Raw genomic sequence first — 8,083 nt, forward strand, 5'->3', positions numbered from 1 at the left:
AGACCTTGGGGTGCCCCTGACAGCGCAGTTGAGGGCAGTGGAATATCCGGGGACCCCCAAACCCACCCCAGGACCCCCTAGGATCCCCCCAGACCTTGGGGTGCCCCTGACAGCGCAGTTGAGGGCGGTGGAATATCCGGGGACCCCAAACCCCACCCCCAGACCCCCTGGGACCCCCCCAATCCCCCCCAGACCTTGGGGTGCCTCCTGACAGCGCAGTTGAGGGCAGTGGAATATCCGGGGACCCCTAAACCCCACCCCAGACCCTCTGGGACCTCCCAATCCCCCCAGACCTTGGGGTGCCCCTGACAGCGCAGTTGAGGGCGGTGGAATATCCGGCCACGGCGCTGCGATCCACGAGGGGGTGAGGAACTGGGGGCTGAGCGGAAATCGTGCTCCTGGTACTGGGGGGCTTCAGACGCAGCTCTGGGGGAAAGGGGAGGCAAGGGGGAGTTGGGGGTACCCAAAAGCCCCTCAAATTCCTAAAGTCCCCCCAACCCCCGCCCTAAACCCACAAATACTGCCCCAAACCTCCCCAAACTCCCCCTAAATCCCAAACCTCCCCAACCCACCCCACAAATTCCCAAACACTCCCTCAAACTTCCCCAAACACCCCTCAAAATACCCCCAAATGCCCACTCCAAAACCCCCCAACCCCCCTAAAAACCCCAAACCCCAAACCCCCCCCCCCAAAACCCACAAACACCCCCAAACCTCCACATTTCCCAAACTTCCCCCAAACACTCCCCAAACACCCCAAACGCCCACCCAAAACCCCCAACCTCCCAAAACCCCCCAAACACCCCCAAACCCCAAACCCCTCCCCAAATCCCCAACACCCCCCAAACCTCCCTTAAAGCCCCCTAAACCCCCAAACACCCCCCAAAAACACCCCAAACGCCCACCCAAAACCCCCAACCCCCCAAACACCCCCAAACCTCCTCCCAAACCCCCTCCCCAAATCCCCAAACCCCAACCCTCCAAATCCCCCCAAATCCCCTCAAATCCTCCCCAAATCCCTCAAATCTCCCTCAAATCCCCCCAAATCCCCTCAAATCCCCTCAAATCCCCCCCAAATCCCCCCAAATCCCCTAAACCCTCCAAGCCCCCCAAAATTTGGGGTACCGGCTTTGGGGATGAGGGCCGTGTTGCTGGAGAGCCTGGGGTGACCTCTAAACCCCCCAAACCCCCCAAAATCCCCCCAAATCCCCATCAAACCCTCCCTAGATCCCCCCCAAATCCCCTAAAACCCCTCTAAAACCTCCCCAAATCCCCCCCCAAATTTTGGGGTACTGGCTTTGGGGATGCGGGGGTGTTGCTGACAGCCTGGGGTGACCCTAAACCCCTCAAACCCCCTAAATCCCTCAAATCTCCCCAAACCCCTTGTATCTCCCCAAATCCTCCCAAACCCCCTAAATCCTCATGAAATCCCTCCAAATCCCCCCAAATTTGGGGTACCAGCTTTGGGGATGAGGCAGTGTTGCTGGAGAGCCCGGGTGACCCCTAAACCCCCAAACTCCCTAAATCCCCTCAAACCCCATTAAACCCCCCAAACTCCTCAAATCCCCTAAACCCCATAAATCCCCTAAAACCCCTAAACCCCCCAAATCCCCCCCAAATTTTGGGGTACCGGCTTTGGGGATGCGGGGTGTTGCTGACAGCCCAGGGGTGACTCAAACTCCCTAGACTCCTCAAATCTCCCCAAAACCCCTTGTATCTCCTCTCAAATCCCCCAAACCTCTCTGAACCCCCCAAACCCTCCAGATCCCCTCGAATCTCCCCAAACCCCTCTCAAATTCCCAAATTTGGGGTACCAGCTTTGGGGATGAGGGCAGTGTTGCTGGAGAGCCCGGGGTGTCGCTGAGCTCGCACAGGGCCTCTAAACCTCCAAACCTCCCTCAAACCCCCTCAAATCCCCTCAAACTCTCAACCTCCCCAAACTCCCTCAGATCCTCACATCTCCCCAAACCCTCTGAAACTCCCCCAAATTTTGGGGTACCAGCTTTGGGGATGAGGGCAGTGTTGCTGGAGAGCCCGGGGTGTCGCTGAACCCGCACAGGCTCTCTCAAACCCCCCAAACCATCCCCAAATCCTCATGAAATCCCCCAAATTTGGGGTACCAGCTTTGGGGATGAGGGCAGTGCTGCTGGACAGCCCGGGTGCCGCTGAGCCCCGCACAGGCGCCCCTAAATCCCCCCCAAATCCTCCTAAAACCCCATAAAATCCCTTCTAAAATCCCTCCTAAAACCCTCCCAAATCCCCTCCAAATTTTGGGGTACCAGCTTGGGGATGCGGGGGTGTTACTGACAGCCCGAGTGACTCAAACCCCCTAGACTCTCCAAACCCCCCAAAATCCCCTCTGTACTCCTCAAACCCCCCCAAATCCCCTCGAATCCCCTCAAAGCCCCCTAAATCCTCGAATCCCCCCAAACCCTCCAAGGCCCCCCAAATTTGGGGTACCGGCTTTGGGGATGAGGGCCGTGCTGCTGGAGAGCCCGGAGACTGAACCCTCAAATCCTCTCAAACCCCCTCAAACCCCATTAAATCTCCTAAATCCCCCTCAAATCCCTCAAATCCCCTCAAACCCCCCAAATCTCGAAACCCCCCAAATCCCCCCCAAATTCTGGGGTACCGGCTTTGGGGATGCGGGGGTGTTACTGGACAGCCTGGGGTGACTCCAACCCCCCAAACCCCATTAAGTCCCCCCCAAACCCCATTAAATCCCCTAGACCTTAAGCCCCTCAAACCCCCCAAATCCTCATGAAATCCCCCCAAATCCCCCCCAACCTTTGGGGTACCGGCTTTGGGGATGCGGGGGTGTTACTGGACAGCCTCGGGGTGACTCAACTCCCAAACCCCTCAAATCCCCTAAACTCCCAAATCCCCCTCAAATCCTCAAACCCCCAAACCCCCCAGATCCCTCAAATCCCCTCAAACCTCCTGAAACCCCCCAAATTTTGGGGTACCAGCTTTGGGGATGAGGGCCGTGTTGCTGGAGAGCCCGGGTGCCGCTGAGCCTGCACAGGCCTCTAAACCTCTCTAAATCCTCTCAAACCCCCTAAATCCCTCAAATCTCCTTAAACCCCCCTCCAAGCCCCCCGAATTTTGGGGTACCGGCTTTGGGATGTGGGGTGTTGCTGGACAGCCTGGGACTAGACCCTCAAACCCTCAAATCCCCTCAAACCCCATTAAACCCCCCAAATCCCTCGAATTCCAAAACCCCAAACTCCCCCCAAATCCCTCGAATCTCTAAAACCCTCAAACCCCCCAAATCCCTCGAATCCCCCCAAACCCCTCCAAGGCCCCCCAAATTCTGGGGTACCAGCTTTGGGGATGAGGGCAGTGTTACTGGAGAGCCCGGGGTGTCGCTGAGCCTGCAAGACAGGCTCCTCTAAATCCCCCTCAAATCCCCCTAAAACCCCATAAAATCCTCTAAAACCCCCTAAATCCTCTGAAACCCCCCAAATTTGGGGTACCAGCTTTGGGGATGAGGGCAGTGTTGCTGGAGAGCCCGGGTGTCGCTGAGCCTCAAGACAGGCTCCTCTAAATCCTCTCAAACCTCTCAAACCCCTCAAATCCTCCTTCAGCCCTCAAACCCCCCAAATCCCCCCCAAATTTGGGGTACCAGCTTTGGGGATGAGGGCAGTGTTGCTGGAGAGCCCGGGGTGCCGCTGAGCCCGCACAGGTTCTCGCTGAACACCTTGAACAGGTACTCGTTGCCCATCACCAGCTCGGACACCGTGCAGCGAGTGGGCCGGTTGTGCTCGTACACCGTGAACCACTCCTGCCATGGGGGAATTGGGGGTTTAGGGGGTTTGGGGGATTGGAGAGGGTTTGGAGGGTTTGAGGGGTTTGGGGAGTTGAGGGTCAAAGGAGGGGTTTGGGGGATTTGGGGGATTTGGGCCGGTTGTGCTCAGTACACCGTGGAACCACTCCTGGGGGTTTGGGGGAAATTGGGGGTTTAGAGGGGGTTTGGGGGTTTATGGGGTTTGGAGAGGGTTTGGGGTCAAAGGAGGGGCTTGGGGGTTTGGGGGATTGATGTGGGCCGGTTGTGCTCGTGACACCGTGAACCACTCCTGGGGGAAATGGGGGTTTAGGGGTTTGGAGGGTTGGGGGCTTTAGAGGGTTTATGGGGGTTGGGGGCTTTAGTGGGGTTTTGGGGAGATTTGAAAGGTTTGGAGGGGGTTTGGGGGTTTAGGGGGATTTAGGGCTGGTTGTGCTCAGTACACTGTGAACCACTCCTGGCATGGGGGAATTGGGGGCTTAGGGGGTTTTGGGGGTTTGGAGGGGGTTTATGGGGAGTTGAGGGTCAAAGGAGGGGGTTTGGGGGTTTGAGGGGATTGGGGGATTTGGGGGATTTGGGGCCGGTTGTGCTCGTACACAGTGAACCACTCCTGGCATGGGGGAAATTGGGGGCTTAGAGGGGCTTTAGGGGTTTATGGGGGTTTGGAGGGGCTTTGGGGGTTTATGGGGGATTGGGGGTTTGGAGGGGATTAGGGGAATATTTGGGATCGGTTGTGCTCGTACACCGTGAACCACTCCTGGCATGGGGGAAATTGGGGGTTTAGAGGGGGTTTGGGAAGGTTTGGGGGCCTTTAGGGGTGTTTGGGAAGGTTTGGAGGGGATTTGGGGGTTTGGGAAGGTTTGAGGGGATTTGGGGGTTTGAGGGGGTTGGGGGATTAGGGGATTTGGGGCCGGTTGTGCTCGTGACACCGTGAACCACTCCTGGGAATTGGGGGCTTAGGGGTTTAGGGGGTTTGGAGGGGTTTGGAGGGGTTTAGGGGTTTATGGGGGTTTGGGGGCTTTGGGGGTTTGGAGGGGCTTATGGGGAGTTGGGGAGGCTTATGGGGGTTTGGAGGGGGCTTGGGGGTTTGAGGAGGATTGGGGGATTTGGGGCCGGTTGTGCTCACACCGTGAACCACTCCTGGGGAGGGGGAATTGGGGGTTTGGAGGGGTTTGGGGGTTTAGGAGGGGTTTGGAGGGGTTTATGGAGGTTTGGGGGCAGGGATGGGGGCTTGGGGGTAAAGGAGGGGGTTTGGGGGATTAGGGGGATTTGGGGCCGATGTGCTCGCGACAACCGTGAACCACTCCTGGGGAATTGGGGGTTTAGAGGGATTTGGGGGGTTTGGGGGCTTTAGTGGGGTTTTGGGGGAGATTTGGAAGGTTTGGAGAGGATTTATGGGGAGTTGAGGGTCAAAGGAGGGGGTTTGAGGGGGATTAGGGGGATTTGGGACCGGTTGTGCCTGTACACCGTGAACCACTCCTGGGGTTTGGGGAAAATTGGGGGTTTAGAGGGGGTTTGGGGGATTTGGGGGTTTGGAGAGGATTTATGGGGAGTTGGGGAGGAGGGATGGGGGTTTGGGGGTTTGAGGGGGATTAGGGGGATTTGGGGCCGGTTGTGCTCTGTACACCGTGAACCACTCCTGGCATGGGGGAATTGGGGGTTAGGGGTTTGGGAAGGTTTGGGGGCCTTTAGGGGTTTGGGAAGGTTTAGAGGGGCTTTGGGGGTTTTGGAGGGGATTTGGGGGTTTGGAGGGTTTGGAGGGGTTTGGAGGGCTTGAGGGGGATTGGGGGATTTGGGTCGGTTGTGCTCGTACACCGTGAACCACTCCTGGCATGGGGGAATTGGGGGTTTAGGGGGTTTGAGGGGATTTGGGGGTTTATGGGGAGTTGGGGGCAGGGATGGGGGTTTGGGGGTTTGAGGGGGATTGGGGGATTTGGGGGATTTGGGGCCGGTTGTGCTCGTACACCGTGAACCACTCCTGGGGGTTTGGGGAAATTGGGGGTTTAGGGGGATTTGGGGGTTTATGGGGGTTTATGGGGTTTGGAGGGGGTTTATGGGGATTGGAGGCAAAAATGGGGGTTGGGGGCTTTATGGGGTGTTTGGAGGGGTTTATGGTGGGTTGGGGGTTTGGAGGGGGTTTGGGGGCAGGGATGGGGGTTTGGGGTTAAAGGAGGGGTTTGGAGGGGGTTTGGGGGCTTTGGGGGAATTGAGGGGCAAAGGAGGGGTTTGGGTGGTAAAAGAGGGGGTTTGGGGGCTTTGAGTGGCAAAGGAGGGGTTTTGGGGGTTTGAGGGGTTTGAGGGGGTTGGGGGCTTTGGGGGTTGAGGGGATTGGGGGAGGATTTGGGGCCGGTTGTGCTCAGCACACCGTGAACCACTCCTGGGGAGGGGGAATTGGGGGTTTAGAGGGGATTTTGGGGTTTGGGGGTTTGAGAGGATTTATTGGGAGTTGAGGGTCAAAGGAGGGGGTTTGGGGGGTTTGAGGGGGATTAGGGGGATTTGGGACCGGTTGTGCTCATACACCGTGAACCATTTCTGGGGGAATTGGGGGTTTAGAGGGGGTTTGGAGGATTTGGAGGGGTTTATGGGGAGTTGGGGGCAGGGATGGGGGTTTGGGGGTTTGAGGGGGTTTGGGGGAGTTGAGGGTCAAAGGAGGGGGTTTGGGGGTTTGAGGGGATTGGGGGATTTGGGGCCGGTTGTGCTCAGTACACCGTGAACCACTCCTGGGGTTTGGGGGAAATTGGGGGTTTGGAGGGGTTTGGGGGTTTGGGGAGGTTTATGGGGGTTTGGGGGTTTAGAGGGGGTTTGGGGGTTTGAGGGGGATTAGGGGGATTTGGGGCCGGTTAGTCTCAGACACCGTGAACCACTCCTGGGTGGGGGAAATTGGGGGTTTAGAGGGGCTTTAGGGGTTTATGGGGTTTGGAGGATTTGGGGGAGATTTGGGGGTTTGGAGGGGTTTATGGGGAGTTGAGAGTCAAAGGAGGGGGCTTGGGGGTAAAGGAGGGGGTTTGGGGGATTTGGGACCGGTTGTGCTCGTACACCGTGAACCACTCCTGGGGTTTGGGGAATTGGGGGCTTAGGGGGTTGGAGGGTTTGGGGGTTTGGGGGTTTGGAGGGGTTTATGGGGATTGGGGGCAAAATGGGGTTGGGGAAAACTGGGGCAAACTGGGGGGGTTGGGGGTTTATAGGGAGGGATGGGGTTTGATGGGCAAAGGAGGGGATTTAGGGGTAGAGGAGGGGGTTGGGGGTTGAGGGGCAAAGGAGGGGCTTTTGGGGTTGATTTTGGGGTGTCCCCCCCTCACCATGGTCCTCTTGTCGGCCTTCTGGGGTGTAATTTTGGGGTCAGGGGGTCATTTAGGAGTCTGGGGGTGTTTGGGGGTGTTTGGGGGTGCCCAGGGGGTCTGATTTTGGGGTCCCCCCTCACCATGGTCCTCTTGTCGGCCTTCATGACGGTGTACCCCGTGACCTCGGCGTTGCCGTCATCCTCGGGGGGCTCCCACTCCACCAGGGCGTTGAACCCCCAAACCTCCTTCACCTGCACGTTCTTGGGGGGGCCAGGGCGCTCTGGGGGGGCACAAAAACACCTCAGGGAACCCCCCCAGAGAGAAACCCCCAAAATACCAAAAAACCCACCCCAAAATACCCTAAAACTGCCCCAAAATCCTCCCCAAAGCTCCTTCACCTGCACGTTCTTGGGGGGACACGGGCGCTCTGGGGGGGGCACAAAAACACCTCAGGGACCCCCCCAGAGAGAGAAACCCCCAAAATACCCAAAAAACCCACCCCAAAACTGCCCTAAAATACCCCAAAATATCAAAAAATACCCCAAAAACAGCCTTAAAATACCCCCAAAAATACCTCAAAATATCAAAAAAAAACCCAAAATACCCCAAAACATCCCCAAAAAGACCCCCAAAAGACCCCCAAAATAACCCCAAAATACCCCCAAAACATCCCAAAATACCTCAAAACAGCCCCAAAATACCTCAAAACTACCCTAAAATCCCCCCCAAAGCTCCTTCACCTGCACGTTCTTGGGGGGGCCGGGGCGCTCTGGGGGGGGCACAAAAACACCTCAGGGACCCCCCCCAGAGAGAAAAACCCCCAAAATAACAAAAAACACCTCAAAATACCCCAAAACAGCCCCAAAATGCCTGGAAATATAAAAAAAATACCCCCAAAACAGCCTTAAAATACCCCCAAAAATACCTCAAAATATCCCAAAAAAAACCCAGAATACCCAAAAACAGCCCCAAAATACCCCAAAATATCAAAAAATACCCCAAAACCAGCCCTAAAATA

General features: G+C 57.0%; 1 long non-coding RNA gene across 1 annotated transcript; it reads right to left on the bottom strand.

The window, feature by feature from the left end:
• Positions 1-308: 308 nt before the first annotated feature.
• LOC126637141 (uncharacterized) lies at positions 309-7,340 on the bottom strand. The gene is made up of 3 exons (XR_007628219.1): positions 7,206-7,340; positions 3,626-3,784; positions 309-426 (listed from the first exon to the last, which is right to left on the bottom strand). It is a non-coding gene; the product is annotated as an uncharacterized LOC126637141 (long non-coding RNA).
• Positions 7,341-8,083: the final 743 nt, after the last annotated feature.

The sequence above is a fragment of the Myiozetetes cayanensis genome, unplaced genomic scaffold (assembly GCF_022539395.1).
Source record: "Myiozetetes cayanensis isolate MyiCay16 unplaced genomic scaffold, myiCay2020 scf1437, whole genome shotgun sequence".
Classification (NCBI taxonomy): Eukaryota; Metazoa; Chordata; class Aves; order Passeriformes; family Tyrannidae; genus Myiozetetes; species Myiozetetes cayanensis.